We start from the raw sequence: 16,100 nt of genomic DNA, 5'->3' as shown, positions 1-16,100 counted from the left end.
ACTATAATGTGTCTCGCTATTAAATTGACTTGGAATCAAATATAAATCCATTTCTGTGCAGAAGCGACCTTGATAGCCGTGACGGCATCAACAATCCTGGTATCCGATCACTCAGTTGATTTCAGTCACTCGTTGCGTTTGACAGCTGCGTTGACACTCAGGGCTCCTTTGGCCGCTGGGTAACTCGGGTAAAGGTGGAGTCATCGGAATGACTTTTACACTGGCAGTGCAGATTCGCTGCGGTCAGCGCTGTGACAGAGCTGCCTTCTTGTAGATTGCAGTGCGGAATCAATATTGCATAGATTCTGCCCCAGCTCGACTATGGCGACCTATGCCAATCCCCAGAGCCATAATGCAGCCCGTATCCCTCTCTACCTTTGTTAACCAAGGGTTCCCCAGACACGTTTCCATTGTTTTATTATCACCTGCATTCAGCACGTCTGCTGCAGACATAACCACGCCGCACTGGGCGAGAAAAAGAATGTCTTCAGATCTGTGTATGGACGTGCCACTGCTGACATAGGAGAAGACAAAGTTGTTGGCTATCTGTACAATATACACCTCCTCATAATTGTATAAACTTTTACAAGGACCATTCATTTTATTTTTTATTTCAGACAATCAAACTTTTCCTTATAGTTTATCCCCTTCCCCACAGTCCAGGAAACAATCTGGTGAATTTTGATCTACCATAGCTCAGTTCTTACAACATCCTTCCCATGGCGTGGCAATCAGAATTGCACCCATTGCTCTCAGTCTGTTATCACCAGTGCTCCGTATAGCTGTAAGACCGAGTCGGAATTCTTCCACTCAAAGCCTCGGTGAACAATGCAAGAATAACACAATCCACTTCTGCTGTACTGTCCTCCTCCATTCAGAAAGGTATGGCCTGGCATTGCAAGGTTACAACTGAAAACGACCCTCCAAAGGTCTATATTGTCTCCCAGATTTTTATTTCACAACGTGGATCAAGTCATATTTTGTTTCACATACTCTTTTACAAACAACAAAGGATACATCAGCAAATCTACAGCTCGCCGCTTATTGCCGGCGTCCGGGAGGAGAGACAAGCTGGCACATGACCATTCACATCCATTTACCAAGCTAATCCTGTGACTAGTTTGCCAATTCATCTCCGCGTCCCTGTATCTGCCATGGGTGCTTTGTTAGGAACATTACTGAAGGACATCCAAACTCTATCTACCTTCCTGCTTCATTAAATCGCATCCTGCTGTTTTGATATTACCATACATTTGTTTTATTTTACAGTTGGTGGTTAGACCAAAATCTGCACTTGTTTGTACTACTTTGTTTAGGAGGATGCGTAGGTCTTCTGCAGCACTTGCTATTAGGGTGATATCGTCTGCATATCTTATATTGTTGATGTTAACACCTCCAATTTTTATCCCATCTAGGTCTTCTATTTCTCTGAGAATCATTTCACTATAGATATTAAATAATTCCAGTGAGGCAACGCATCCTTGTCTAACTCCTCTTTGAATTTTAGTCCAACTGCTTATTTTATCATACTTTTTTTAACCGTCACTGTTTGATTCCAATATAAATTTTGAAGCAGTTGTTGGCCCCTTCCGTCAGTGTTTAGTTCAGCTAGAGTTGAAAGAATTTTTCATGTTTCACTTTGTCGAATGCTTTAGTGAAATCAATAAAACATAAAAAGACATCACTTTGATATTCAATGGTCCTTTCTGAAAGCATTCATAGTATGAAAATTGCGTTCCTAGTTCCTCTATCGTCAATAAACATATATTGCAGTTTAGAAGTTGCTAGACTTAACTTGTTTTTAATTCGACTCAGAACAAGTCTCAACAAAATCTTTATTATGTGATTCACCAGACTGATTGTTGTATAATTTTCGCAGTCAATAGTTTCAGGAATTTTTGGCAGAGTTATAAATACTGACTTCAAGAGATCGTCAGAGCATACGCCAGACTCATATATGACATTAAACAGTTCAAAAAGAATATCTATGCCCAGATCCTCCAGGACTTGTATCATGTCCACTGAAATTTCATCAGGTCCAGTGGCTTTACCATGTTTTATGCTTTTCATTGCTTTAGTTATTTCTTCTTTGGTAATAGGTGGGCCAGGATTAGGGTGTTTAATATCTGGGAGTTCCCCTCTATTATCTTCAAAAAGCTGATCTGTATACTGAATCCACCTCTCACATGCTTTATTTGGGTCTGTTAGCATGCATCAGTCTGCTGATCTTATGCATCCTGTAGAGGAGGTTTTCTTAATTAGATTAGATTATGAGGACACGCAGTCCTCTTTTTTGTCATTTAGTAATGCATGCATGAAGAAATGATACAATATTCCTCCAGCGTGATATCACAGAAACATAGGACAGACCAAGACTTAAAAACTAACAAAAAACACATAATTATAATATATAGTTACAACAATGCAACAATACCATAACTTGATGAAGAACAGGCCATGGGCACAGTAAAAAAATTCAAAGTCTCTCAAAAGTCCCACATCTCACGCAGACGGGAGAAGGAAGAAAACTCTCCCTGCCATGCCCGACCACAATCCAACTTTCAGTCGTCCAAAAACTTCGAGCTCCGATCAGCCATCCGACGCCGAGTACCGAGCGCCATATCTGCCGAATGCTTCGACCTCAGCCTCGGTCACCAGCGGCAGGCAAAGCCGGGGATTTTGGGGCCTTCCCTCCAGAGATTCTCGATACCACAGTAGCAGCGGCAGCGAACCGGGTATTTCAGAAATTTCCAGATGTTCCTCTGTGCCTTCTCACGTCTGTCTCCATCAAATCAGAATTGTGCACGGTACCCGATTTAACAAATATGATATCATTTCACTGGAGAGCTGTGTGCGCCGCATCACGTCGCCATCTTCTCCTTCTGCCTGAAATTAATTCCTCCCGAAATTAATTACAGTAATTTCCTTAATTTTCTTGTGCATTTCTTTGCTGTTGTTAATATGGCTTTCTACTTCATTGCATTTTTGAATCAGCCATTCATCCTTTGCAATATTGCACAATTGTCTGGTCTGTCTGTCTAGCTCTCTGTGTTCCACTTCCTTATTCTTCACTAACCTCCTTTGTTCCATCAGATCCAGAATTTCTTGAGGTATCCTCCCCTTGTTGGTGTGTTGGATTTCTTGTACTGGGATTATCTCCTCTGCTGATTGCTGTATAGCATATTTAATTCCATCCCAAGCTGTTTTGAATTGTTGCTTAGCTATGCTACCATTTTTAAATTCTCCCAACATATACTTTTTTCTCTTTTTTCCAAGTTTTAGTTTCTTTAATTTTGTTTTAATGGTAGTTACTACTGGATGGTGATCTGAACCACAGTCTACTCCTGGGTAGGTTTTAGAATATGTGATATTATTTCTAAAGCCTTCATAAAACCTGTCGATATCTTCTTCATCTGCATCATTTGTTGGCACATTGGCTTGGATTATGCTAATATTAAAAGGGTTACCGCTAAATTTAACTAAAAGCAGCCCAATATCGCCCAATATCCCATAACACATTCTGATACTTGTTTGTTTAAAATAATTCCAACTCCATACATATGCTGTTGACGTCCAGAGTACATGATCAGAGAACTATTCTCAGTGAATTTGCCACTATTGGTCCATCTAATTTCTGACACGCCTAAGATATCAACTTCCAACCTTTACATTTCAGTTAAAGTGTTGTCCAACTTCCTTTCTGGTAAAGTACACGGATGTTCCATGTTGCTACCCTTAGCCTTTCCCTATTGCTTACAGTCTCTGGATGACGGACTGGTGTCACCTGCAGCACGTGACTACCCCGGCCGAGCGAGGTGTTGTTCTGTTCATTAGAATAAACCCCATTCCCGCTGTTGTCTGGTTTCCTTCTTTTGTTTCTTTTCATGACTGAAGAGGCAGAAATTTCAACAGTGGGTTGCCGTTGCCTTCTGTTGCCGCAGTGCTCATCTAACTAGAGCATTTGACCTCTACTGGTGTTCCCGATTGGGAATCATACACTAGGCGTCGCCCTACCTTTGCTGTTGTTGTACAAAGACAATCCTCCACCACAGCTTGAAATCAATCTCCCTGCTGCCAGAGCCTTCAGTGATTTTAGGTGACACCACCAGCGTCGGTCTGGTTATTTTTCTGGCGCTAAACACTCGCCATAGACAGAGCTCCTTCAGCGAGACAGGCTGCACCCGGACCTGAGCCCGACGTGAAGGCGGAGTTGTCTTGGGCGGCAGAAGCTATATAATCGCTATTGCAATTTCCTGATATTTAGTCAGGACCCAACCACCCCATACACCCCCATTGCTTAACAGGATAAAACTCAGAAGAAATACTGGCATGGATAGAGGAATGTCTGGCAGCCAAGAGGCAGTGAGTGAGAATAAAAAGAGCCTTTTCTGGCTGGCTAACAGTGACTCATGGTCTTCAGGGGTCAGTATTCGGTCCGCTATTTTTCACATTATTTGTCGATGATTTGGATAAAGGAATTGATGGCTTTGTGGGAAGGTTTACGGATGATACAAAGATAAGTGGAGGCGTTGGTAGTGCTGAAGAAGCAATGCTATTGCAGCAGGACACAGACAAATTTGGAGAATGGGCAACAAAGTGGCAGATGGAATACAATATTGTGAAATGTACAATAATGCATTTTGGCAAAAGCAACATTAGTGAACTATTATCTGATTGGGCAAACAGTTCAAACAACAGAAGGAAATACAAGTAACACACATCAAAGTTGCTGGTGAACGCAGCAGGCCGGTCAGCATCTCTAGGAAAAGGAACAGTCAACGTTTCGGGCCGAGACCCTTCGTCAGGACGAACTGAAGGAAGAGCTAGTAAGAGATCTGAAAGTGGGAAGGGGAGGGGGAGATCCAAAATGATAGGAGAAGACAGGAGGGGGAGGAATGGAGCCAAGAGCTGGACAGTTGATTGACAAAAGGGATATGAGAGGATCATGGGACAGGAGGCTCAGGGAGAAAGAAAAGGGGGAGGGGGGAAAACCCAGAGGATGGGCAAGGAGTATATTGAGAGGGACCGAGGAAGAAAAAGGAGAGAGAGAAAAAGAATGTGTGTATATACATAAATATCAGATGGGGTACGAGAGGGAGGTGGGGCATTAGCGGAAGTTTGAGAAGTCAATGTTCATGCCATCAGGTTGGAGGCCACCCAGATGGAATAAGGTGTTGTTCCTCCAACCTGAGTGTGGCTTCATCTTTACAGTAGAGGAGGCCGTGGATAGACATATCAGAATGGGAATGGGATGTGGAATTAAAATGTGTGGCCACTGGGAGATCCTGCTTTCTCTGGTGGACAGAGCGTAGGTGTTCAGCGAAACAATCTCCCAGTCTGCGTCAGGTCTCGCCAATATATAGAAGGCCGCATCGGGAGCACCGGACGCAGTATATCACCCCAGCCGACTCACAGGTGAAGTGTCGCCTCACCTGGAAGGACTGTCTGGGGCCCTGAATGGTGGTGAGGGAGGAAGTGTAAAGGCACGTGTAGCACTTGTTCTGCTTACAAGGATAAGTGCCAGGAGGGAGATCAGTGGGGAGGGATGGGATCGACGAATGGACAAGGGAGTTGCGTAGGGAGCGATCCCTGCGGAAAGCAGAGGGGGGAGAGAACGATGTGCTTATTGGTGGGATCCCGTTGGAGGTGGCGGAAGTTACGGAGAATAATATGTTGGACCCAGAGGCTGGTGGGGTGGTAGGTGAGGACCAGGGGAACCCTATTCCTAGTGGGGTGGTGGGAGGATGGAGTGAGAGCAGATGTGCGTGAAATGGGGGAGATGCGTTTGAGAGTCAAGTTGGTGGTGGAGGAAGGGAAGCCCCTTTCTTAAAAAAGGAGGACATCTCCCTTGTCCTGGAATGAAAAGCCTCATCCTGAGAGCAGATACGGCGGAGATGGAGGCATTGCGAGAAGGGGATGGCATTTTTGCAAGAGACAGGGTGAGAAGAGGAACAGTCCAGATAGCTGTGAGAGGCAGTAAGCTTATAGTAAACTTCTGAGTCCTCGGAAATATGGAATATGAGTCCTCGGGCAAGACTCCCAGAAGGTTAATTTACAGGTTGGGTTTGTGGTAAAGGAGGCAAATGCAACGCTGGCATTTATTTAAAGTGAAGTAGCATATATAAGCAAGGAGATAATGCTGGTACTTTCTAAACTCTACTTAAGAGTATTTGGGACCCATATCTCAGAAAAGGTGTGTTGTCATTGGGGAGAGTCCAGAGGATATTCAAGATGATTCCGGGAATGAAGGGGTTAAGGTATGAGGAGTGTTTGCCAGCCTTGGTCCTGTACTCCTGCACTGACCTATGTTTAATAAACGCGGGTGGGGAGGGGGTGTTAAATCTCACTGAAACCCACCGAATGTGGAAAGGTCTCGATGGGGTGGATGAGGAGAGGACTTTTCGTATGGTGGGGGTAGCCATAACAGAGGGCACAGCCTCAAAACTGAGCAGCGACCTTTTAGAATAGTTAAGGAGGATTTTATTTAGTCAGAGAGCAGTGAATCCATGGAATTCACTGTCACAGACGGCGATGGGGGCCAAGTCTGTTGGTACATTTCAGGCAGAAGCTAATAGTTTGCCGATCAGTCAGGGCATTACAGGACATGTCGAGGAGGCAGGTGTATGGGGTTGAGTGAGAACCGGGATCAGCCATGATAGAACGGCGGAGCAGACTTGATGGGGCTGAATGGCCTAATTCTACTCCTATGTCTTATTGTCTTTTACTGCTAGTGTCTTACACAGTGAAGATTGACACAAAATACTTACTACATTCCACCACTATTTCTTTGCTCTTTTACTAACTCGCAGCATCATCTTCCAGCGGTACAATATCAACTCTTGCCTCTCTTTTGCTCTTTATATACCTGAACAAATTTTGATACTTGATATTATTGGCTCACTTACCTTAATGTTTCATCTTGTATCTCCTGTGTGTTTTTTTTTTCAGTTGTCTCCTGTTGGTTATGTACGTTTGTAAAAGCTTTCCAATCCTCTCATTCCCACTGTTTTCTTGCTATATTATATGACCCTGCTTTTGCTTTTATCAAAAACAGGAGAAACTCTGTGGATGCTGGAAATCCAACTAACACATAGACAAAATGCTGGAGGAACCTAGGAGGCCAGGCAGCATATATGGGAAATAGTGAACAGTCAATGTTTTGGGCCGAGACCCTTCATCAGAACTGGGAGAAAAAAGATGACACGTCAGAGTCTGGGGGTGAATTGGGTGGAAGAAGTGGTAGGTGATAGGTGAAACTGGGAGAGGGGGAAAAAACTTCTTAGGATATAATTTCCTTAACGATTCTTGAAAGATCATTGCTAATGCATCCACATCTCTTCAGTCACCGTTTCAGATCTCTGGGGTGTACACCATCTGGTCCAGGTGATCTGTTTACCTCCAGACCATCTCTGTTTCCCAAGACCCTTCTCCCGATTAATGTAACTTTACACATTCTGACCAGTGACATCTGCGACTTCCATATTCCTGCCAGTGTCTTTGAAAGATAAGAGTGATGTACAATACTTATTCAGTTCATCTGCCATCACCTTGCACCCCCACCCCATTACTACCTCTCCAGCATCATTTTCCAGTGGTTTGATATCCACTTCCGCCTCTCTTTTACACTATATGTAACTGAAGAAAAAAATTGGTATCCTCTTTAATATTACTGGCAAGCTCACCTATGTATTCCATCTTTTCCTTCTCAATTATTTTAGTTACATTCTGTTGGGTTTTAAAAGCTTCCCAGTCCTCTAACTTCCTAGTAATTTTTGCTCTGTGCCCTCTCTTATCAGCCATGGGTTTACCACCTTACTATTAGAATACTGCTTCCTCTTTCTGATGTATATATCCTGTGCCTTCTGAATTGCTTCCAGAAATTACAGCCATTGCAAATGTTTTCATCGCTACCTGTGTTCTTTTCAAATCAATATTGACCAATTTTTCTCTCATGCCTCTCTAATTCTCTTTACTCCACATCTGACTTTAGCTTCTCCTTCTCCAATGTCAGGGTGAATCTGATCACATTAAGATGACTTGCCCCTGAGAGTTATTTGAACTAAAGTAACCATATTAATTCCGGTTCATTACAACACCCAATCCAGAATAGCTGAACCCAAAGTGGGATCGACCATGAGCTGCTCTAAAAAAGCATCTTGTAGGCATTCTAGGAATTCCTCCTCTTGACACCAACACCATCCTAATTTTCCTAATCACCTGCATGATAATCCTCCATGACTATTGTAACATTGCCCTTTTGGCAGGCATTTTCTATCTCCCATTGTCATTTGTGGACCACATACTACTGTTTGGGGTCTCTATACAATTCCCATCAGGGATTTTTTTAAACATTTGCTGTTCCTTAATTCTACCCACAGATTCTACGCCTTACAACACTTGCCACGTCTAATGATTTTATTTAATATTTTACCATAAGTCACACAACCCCACTACCAGCTTGTTCTTTCAAGAAACATATAAGTATCTGGGAAACAAGAGGACCTGCCGATGCTCGAAATCTAGAGAAATACACACAACGTGCTGGAGGAGCTCAGCATGACGGGCAGCATCTATGGATGGGAATCAACATTTCGGGCCAAGACGCTTCAGTGGGACTCTTGATACCCACGTATCTGGAATATCAACAAGCAAAGACAATAGAAAGTAGTGTGAAATAGGGAAAATCTTTGACAAAATTTAGTTCAAGGCAAAAAAAAACCCTGCCAAACAGAGCTCAATTGTTAACAAATACAACAACGGCAATAATCAATTTCATCAATACCGACATTGACTTTTTTTAAATAAAAAATATCACGGTCCCATTTCAATCAGTAAAATTTACAAAGATAAATAAGAACTTTAGAAAACTTTCGAAAAGACTATTTATACTCAAACCCACTTAGATTAACACTACCTTGGACAGAAGGAGGAAGAGAAATAACACACACGAAAGAGAAATCACACAACAGTCAGCTAAAACTTCTAAGTATATATTTTCATCAAAACTGAACAGGGTTCAGCACTCCATGTGTGTATAAGCAATCGTGATAAGAAATACAGACCAGAAAACTTAAATGAGTGGCCAACTCAGAAAAATGAATCGTCACTATGAAAATTTTACTGATTGAAATGGGACCAAGATATTTTTATTAAAAAAGTCAATGTCAGTATTAACCAGTGGAATGAGAATGATCCTCCATGGGAGACATCTCAACGATCTGAGTAGACTAGATGTTGACAAAGAAGCATCGAGCACCTGACTGAGAGTTGGAGAGCTCGTCCCAGAAACAGAGGGGTTTCTTGAAGAAATACAGGACAAGGTGGGTAACAAAAGGAAATAAAAAAATGAAAATATATGAAATACAAACCAACAAGGCAGTAAGTGCAGAAAATGCCAAGAGAAACCAGACACAATCCAACACATTCCAGGATCCTGCAGCAGTTTAACTCAATCTGATTGCTTACACAGGTACAATCAAGTGGCAAATATCATTCACCAAAATCTTGCTTTGAAATACAAACTCATGAATGACCACCATCACTTCATTAAGGCACCATAAATTCAAGCCTGTTCCAGTTAGGGACAGAATCTCACAATTTATATGATAATCAATACATTATTACAGATAGGATAATCTAAAATAACCATCCAGATATAATATTACAGGATAAACAACAGGAACAACTCCCTCAGTAGACAAACCATTCTCAACACACACTTTTCTCGACCAGTGGAGCACCTCACCACAGGTATTGTTTGTGTCAGACAAAAGATTTTATCTGTCAATCAGCTTCCAAAGTTTCCACTCTGTCATTCGTTGCCACACCCCGCTGCTGATTCCCTTCTCATCATACGTTTTTAATCCGACCATCGTCCAGAGCCCCTAACACCGCCCTGTGCAAACCCGCCTCTGGTTTCTGACCCTACTCTGTTGAACATCCAACTAATGGTTTCCCATTCTGCTTTCAGTCTTCAGAGGACAGTGGTGTTTTCTAACAACCCTTTAGAAGCAGGGAAAATGACCCATAATGTGGAAATGAGCCCTGAATAAGGAGGTTAACTCCCAATGTCATTCTTCCTCAGCCCAGAGATTTGAGGGGCAAAGAACATCTCAGACAGAACTGCAGTCAGCTCGACTTCTTCAGTCTGCAGAGAATTCAAGGGAAACCTCTTCACCCACAGAGTGGTGACTGTTTGGACAATGACAATAAAGTTGAATCTAATGATAAGATATGTTAAAGGATTAACTCTTTGTTAAACAATAGCAGCCTGTTTTTCTGAAAGAAACTGCTGATTGTCAACAGATGTGCTGAGCCATGCTGAGCCATATTTCTTCTTGAGGGTGGCTAGCTGGGGTTTCAGGATGCTTATCTCCCTGTGCACTCATGCGTAGAGATAGGACAGCTTCAGTCTGTTCTGTGTATAAGCCATTATGACTATTTTGTAAACTGACTTTAGGGGCTGTCATGGAGTAAATAACTTTGGCTCCAGCCTGTCTTGTGTTGGGACACCTGGACGGATATATCTGTGGTGTAAGAGGAATTGTTAGTCAGTTAGTGGATTGGGCAGAACAGTCATACACTGCTCCTGTTTGAGCGGCTAAGTGAGTAAGGCCAAAGTGCGTGGAATAAAGAGTTTGTACTTACACGGTCTCTGAGAGACTTTATCTGGATTCGACTTCCACAGAATGGGAGTGGTTTTAAAGGGCTGGGCTGCTGGAAGCACATTACCAGACCTGGAGTGATTGCAGCTGGGTCTGACAGAGGCATAACTGGTTCTTCTGGGCACATTCAGTCTCACACCAACTATTTCCTGCCTTCCTTTGTACAGGTACGCAATGTCTAAAGGACCAGTGTTTAAGTAAATGAGACTCACCAAACTTTCTCCTGACTGAATCACTGGATTCTCCGAGTCAGATGGGTGCTCTCCAGTTGATGCTCTCAATCCTCGGGCTGGTTCACTTGTTGCTGTTCCCTCATCTTCAGTCGTGGTTCGCTTCCAGTTGGGGTTTTTCTTCCAATAAATCTGTCACCGCAGGTCTAACTTTAACATGAAAGACAATGAAGCACATTAACAATAAAAAGGAAAAACAAACATTTCTGCTTAACGTTACGAAGAACAAAACTCACTGAAACTTGCCCCTCACATCTCCTCTGACCTTAAATGTATTCCACTTTTCAACCTCTTTGAATCGTCTGTCCACTCCATCTGTTCCTCTCATAATCTTATAAACGTCCATCCAGTCTCAGGCCAGCCTGTTCCACTCTGGAGAAAACAACCCAAGTTTGTCCAGCCTCTCATTACAGCTCATGCCCTCTAACCCAGGCTAACCTCTTCTGCGCCCTCTCCAAAGCCCCGTCATCCTTCCCAGAGTGGGGTGATCAGAACTGTATGAAACACTCCGGATGTGGCCTGACTGGAGTTTTATAAAGCTGCAACACAACTTCCTGACGTTTGAACTCAATGCATCAACTAATGAAGACAACCACGCCATTTGCCTTCTTAACCACCTGATCAATCTGTGCAGTCTCTCTCAGGGAGCAATGAACTTGGAGTCTAAGATCCCTCTGATCATCAACACTGTTCAGGGTTTTGCATTTAACAGCGTACTGTCTCAGACATTCAACCTACCGAGCTGCCAAGGTGGTCGTCACTAATCACATCTCACTGAGTTGTCTCAGGTCCTGTTGAGTTTATTGCCAAGTGCACAAGTACGGGAAGGTACAGGAACAGAGAAACACTGACTTGCAGCAGCATCACAGGCAAGTACATTCAGATAACACACAGAACACAAATTATACGATTCTGTGTCAGTAACCATCTATAAATATGTTTTATGCCATTAACAATAAATAAAACACATTGTGCCTTGATCAGTATTGAAATATGCATTTTGTGTCAATAACAGACTTGGAAATGTTGAATTTGGCCCCTATCTCCATTCCTCCTGTCGCCCACAACCAGCTCCGTTGTTTAAGTCACCGGGAGGCAGAGGTTGTTTCCTTGAGTCGGGGTGATGACTCCTTCTCTGCCGGCTGACCTATTATTATTGGAGATGAGGCCGGTCAGTCAGCGGATTTAACCTGCAGATTGGAGCTGTGGGTGGCGACACGGTCATGGGTGAACACACGGAGAGTGAAGGGGACAGGGTGTGTGTGTGTCACGGGTGAACACACGGAGAGTGAAGGGGACAGGGTGTGTGTGTGTGTGTCACGGGTGAACACACGGAGAGTGAAGGGGACAGGGTGTGTGTGTGTGTGTGTCATGGGTGAACACACGGAGAGTGAAGGGGACAGGGTGTGTGTGTGTGTCACGGGTGAACACACGGAGAGTGAAGGGGACAGGGTGTGTGTGTGTGTGTGTCACGGGTGAACACACGGAGAGTGAAGGGGACAGGGTGTGTGTGTGTGTGTCACGGGTGAACACACGGAGAGTGAAGGGGACAGGGTGTGTGTGTGTGTCACAGGTGAACACACGGAGAGTGAAGGGGACAGGGTGTGTGTGTGTGTGTGTCACGGGTGAACACACGGAGAGTGAAGGGGGCAGGGTGTGTGTGTGTGTGTGTGTGTCACGGGTGAACACATGGAGAGTGAAGAGGACAGGGTGTGTGTGTGTGTCACGGGTGAACACACGGAGAGTGAAGGGGACAGAGTGTGTGTGTCACGGGTGAACACACGGAGAGTGAAGGGGACAGGGTGTGTGTGTGTGTGTGTGAGACGGGTGAACACACGGAGAGTGAAGGGGACAGGGTGTGTGTGTGTGTCACGGGTGAACACACGGAGAGTGAAGGGGACAGGGTGTGTGTGTGTGTCACGGGTGAACACACGGAGAGTGAAGGGGACAGAGTGTGTGTGTGTGTGTGACGGGTGAACACACGGAGAGTGAAGGGGACAGGGTGTGTGTGTGTCACGGGTGAACACACGGAGACTGAAGGGGACAGGGTGTGTGTGTGTGTGTGTGTCACGGGTGAACACACGGAGAGTGAAGGGGACCGGGTGTGTGTGTGTGTCATGGGTGAACACACGGAGAGTGAAGGGGACAGGGTGTATGTGTGTGTCACGGGTGAACACACGGAGAGTGAAGGGGACAGGGTAGGTGTGTGTGTGTCACGGGTGAACACACGGAGAGTGAAGGGGACGGGTGTGTGTGTGTGTGTGTTACGGGTGAACACACGGAGAGTGAAGGGGACAGGGTGTGTGTGTGTCACGGGTGAACACACGGAGAGTGAAGGGGACAGGGTGTGTGTGTGTGTGTCACGGGTGAACACACGGAGAGTGAAGGGGACCGGGTGTGTGTGTGTGTCATGGGTGAACACACGGAGAGTGAAGGGGACAGGGTGTGTGTGTGTGTGTGTCACGGGTGAACACACGGAGAGTGAAGGGGACAGGGTGTGTGTGTGTGTGTGTCACGGGTGAACACACGGAGAGTGAAGGGGACAGGGTGTGTGTGTGTGTCACGGGTGAACACACGGAGAGTGAAGGGGACAGGGTGTGTGTGTGTGTGTCACGGGTGAACACACGGAGAGTGAAGGGGACAGGGTGTGTGTGTCACGGGTGAACACACGGAGAGTGAAGGGGACAGGGTGTGTGTGTCACGGGTGAACACACGGAGAGTGAAGGGGACAGGGTGTGTGTGTGTGTGTCACGGGTGAACACACGGAGAGTGAAGGCGACAGGGGGTGTGTCACGGTCACGGGTGAACACACGGAGAGTGAAGGGGACAGGGTGTGTATGTGTGTCACGGGTGAACACACGGAGAGTAAAGGGGACAGGGTGTGTGTGTGTGTGTCACGGGTGAACACACGGAGAGTGAAGGGGACAGGGTGTGTGTGTGTGTCACGGGTGAACACACGGAGAGTGAAGGGGACAGGGTGTGTGTGTGTGTCACGGGTGAACACACGGAGAGTGAAGGGGACAGGGTGTGTGTGTGTGTCACGGGTGAACACACGGAGAGTGAAAGGGACAGGGTGTGTGTGTGTGTCACGGGTGAACACACGGAGAGTGAAGGGGACAGGGTGTGTGTGTGTGTGTGTGTGTCACGGGTGAACACACGGAGAGTGAAGGGGACAGGGTGTGTGTGTGTGTGTCACGGGTGAACACACGGAGAGTGAAGGGGACAGGGGGTGTGTGTGTCACGGGTGAACACACGGAGAGTGAAGGGGACAGGGTGTGTGTGTGTGTCACGGGTGAACACACGGTGAGTGAAGGGGACAGGGTGTGTGTGTGTGTGTGTGTCACGGGTGAACACACGGAGAGGGAAGGGGACAGGGGGTGTGTGTGTGCCGGGGGTCGGAGAGACAGAGGTAAGGGAGCCACTCTGACCACCTGCCGGACATTTGACAGGATCCAGACACGCAAGGCCGGGTGAAGGCCCAGGTCTCCGAGTTCACGCCTTCGTACGTCTCCTCCTACCTCTCGGCGATACATCAGACTCCGGCCGCAGGAGACGCTTCACAAACGCCCCCGGCTTCCCTCGGATGGAAATGGAAATAAATCAGAAAGCGGACATTTACTTTGGGGTTTGTTCCGCTTTCACGGAGAAATCGGAGCCGAAGCGGAAGACGGAACCAGCGGGGTTACCGCCCTCTCCGCTGGTCCGCTTCTGCTATTGGGTCTAACCAGTGATTGACATTCCTTTTCACCAATGGCAATAGCGCAGCTCCTGGAGCGTTGGTTTTCAGCGGTGGGAAGCTCCTACGCCGGTGGCGCTGTGGCGAGCTCCGACACTGGTGGCGCTGAGGGGAGCTCCGACCACTGGAGGCGCTGTGGGGAGCTCCGACACTGGTGGCGCTGTGGCGAGCTCCGACACTGGTGGCGCTGAGGGGAGCTCCTACGCCGGTGGCGCTGAGGAGGAGCTCCGACACTGGTGGCGCTGAGGGGAGCTCCGACCACTGGAGGCGCTGTGGGGAGCTCCGACCACTGGAGGCGCTGTGGGGAGCTCCGACACTGGTGGCGCTGAGGGGAGCTCCGACCACTGGAGGCGCTGTGGGGAGCTCCGACCACTGGAGGCGCTGTGGGGAGCTCCGACCACTGGAGGCGCTGTGGGGAGCTCCGACACTGGAGGCGCTGTGGGGAGCTCCGACACTGGTGGCGCTGTGGGGAGCTCCGACACTGGTGGCGCTGTGGGGAGCTCCGACCACTGGTGGCGCCGTGGGGAGCTCCGACACCGGTGGTGCTGTGGAGGAGCTCCGACACCGGTGGCGCTGTGGGGAGCTCCGACACCGGAGGCGCTGAGGAGGAGCTCCGACACCGGAGGCGCCGTGGGGAGCTCCGACCCCGGTGGCGCCGTGGGGAGCTCCGACCCCGGTGGCGCTGTGGGGAGCTCCGACCACGGGTGGTGCTGTGAGGAGCTCCGACCCCGGTGGCGCTGTGGGGAGCTCCGACCCCGGTGGCGCTGTGGGGAGCTCCGACCCCGGTGGCGCTGTGGGGAGCTCCGACCCCGGTGGCGCTGTGGAGGAGCTCCGACCCCGGTGGCGCTGTGGAGGAGCTCCGCCACCGGAGGCGCTGTGGGGAGCTCCGACACTGGAGGCGCTGTGAGGAGCTCCGACCACTGGTGGCGCTGTGGGGAGCTCCGACCACTGGTGGCGCCGTGGGGAGCTCCGACACTGGAGGCGCTGTGGGGAGCTCCGACACCGGAGGCGCTGTGGGGAGCTCCAGCCACTGGTGGCGCTGTGGGGAGCTCCGACCCCGGTGGCGCTGAGGAGGAGCTCCGACACCGGAGGCGCTGTGGGGAGCTCCGACACCGGTAGCGCTGTGGGGAGCTCCGACACCGGTGGCGCTGTGGGGAGCTCCGACCCCGGAGGCGCTGTGGAGGAGCTCCGACACCGGTGGCGCTGTGGAGGAGCTCCGACCCCGGAGGCGCTGTGGGGAGCTCCGACCACGGGTGGTGCTGTGGAGGAGCTCCGACACCGGTGGCGCCGTGGGGAGCTCCGACACCGGTGGCGCTGTGGAGGAGCTCCGACACCGGTGGCGCTGTGGAGGAGCTCCGACACCGGTGGCGCTGTGGAGGAGCTCCGACACTGGTGGCGCCGTGGGGAGCTCCGACACTGGAGGCGCTGTGGGGAGCTCCGACACCGGTGGCGCTGTGGAGGAGCTCCGAC

General features: G+C 48.0%; 1 long non-coding RNA gene across 3 annotated transcripts; it reads right to left on the bottom strand.

Annotated features, from left to right (window-relative positions):
- Positions 1-635: 635 nt before the first annotated feature.
- Positions 636-14,586, bottom strand: LOC140208456 (uncharacterized). 3 transcript variants are annotated; one of them, XR_011888783.1, is made up of 3 exons: positions 14,413-14,586; positions 10,877-11,044; positions 636-2,886 (listed from the first exon to the last, which is right to left on the bottom strand). It is a non-coding gene; the product is annotated as an uncharacterized lncRNA (long non-coding RNA). The 3 variants fall into 3 exon arrangements; XR_011888784.1 differs by having other exon boundaries at positions 636-2,882; XR_011888782.1 differs by lacking the exon at positions 636-2,886 and adding an exon at positions 8,112-8,633.
- Between the last annotated feature and the right edge of the window lie 1,514 nt (positions 14,587-16,100).

Source organism: Mobula birostris, chromosome 13, assembly GCF_030028105.1.
Source record: "Mobula birostris isolate sMobBir1 chromosome 13, sMobBir1.hap1, whole genome shotgun sequence".
Classification (NCBI taxonomy): domain Eukaryota; kingdom Metazoa; phylum Chordata; class Chondrichthyes; order Myliobatiformes; family Myliobatidae; genus Mobula; species Mobula birostris.
This window is presented reverse-complemented; position numbering and strand designations above follow the sequence as displayed.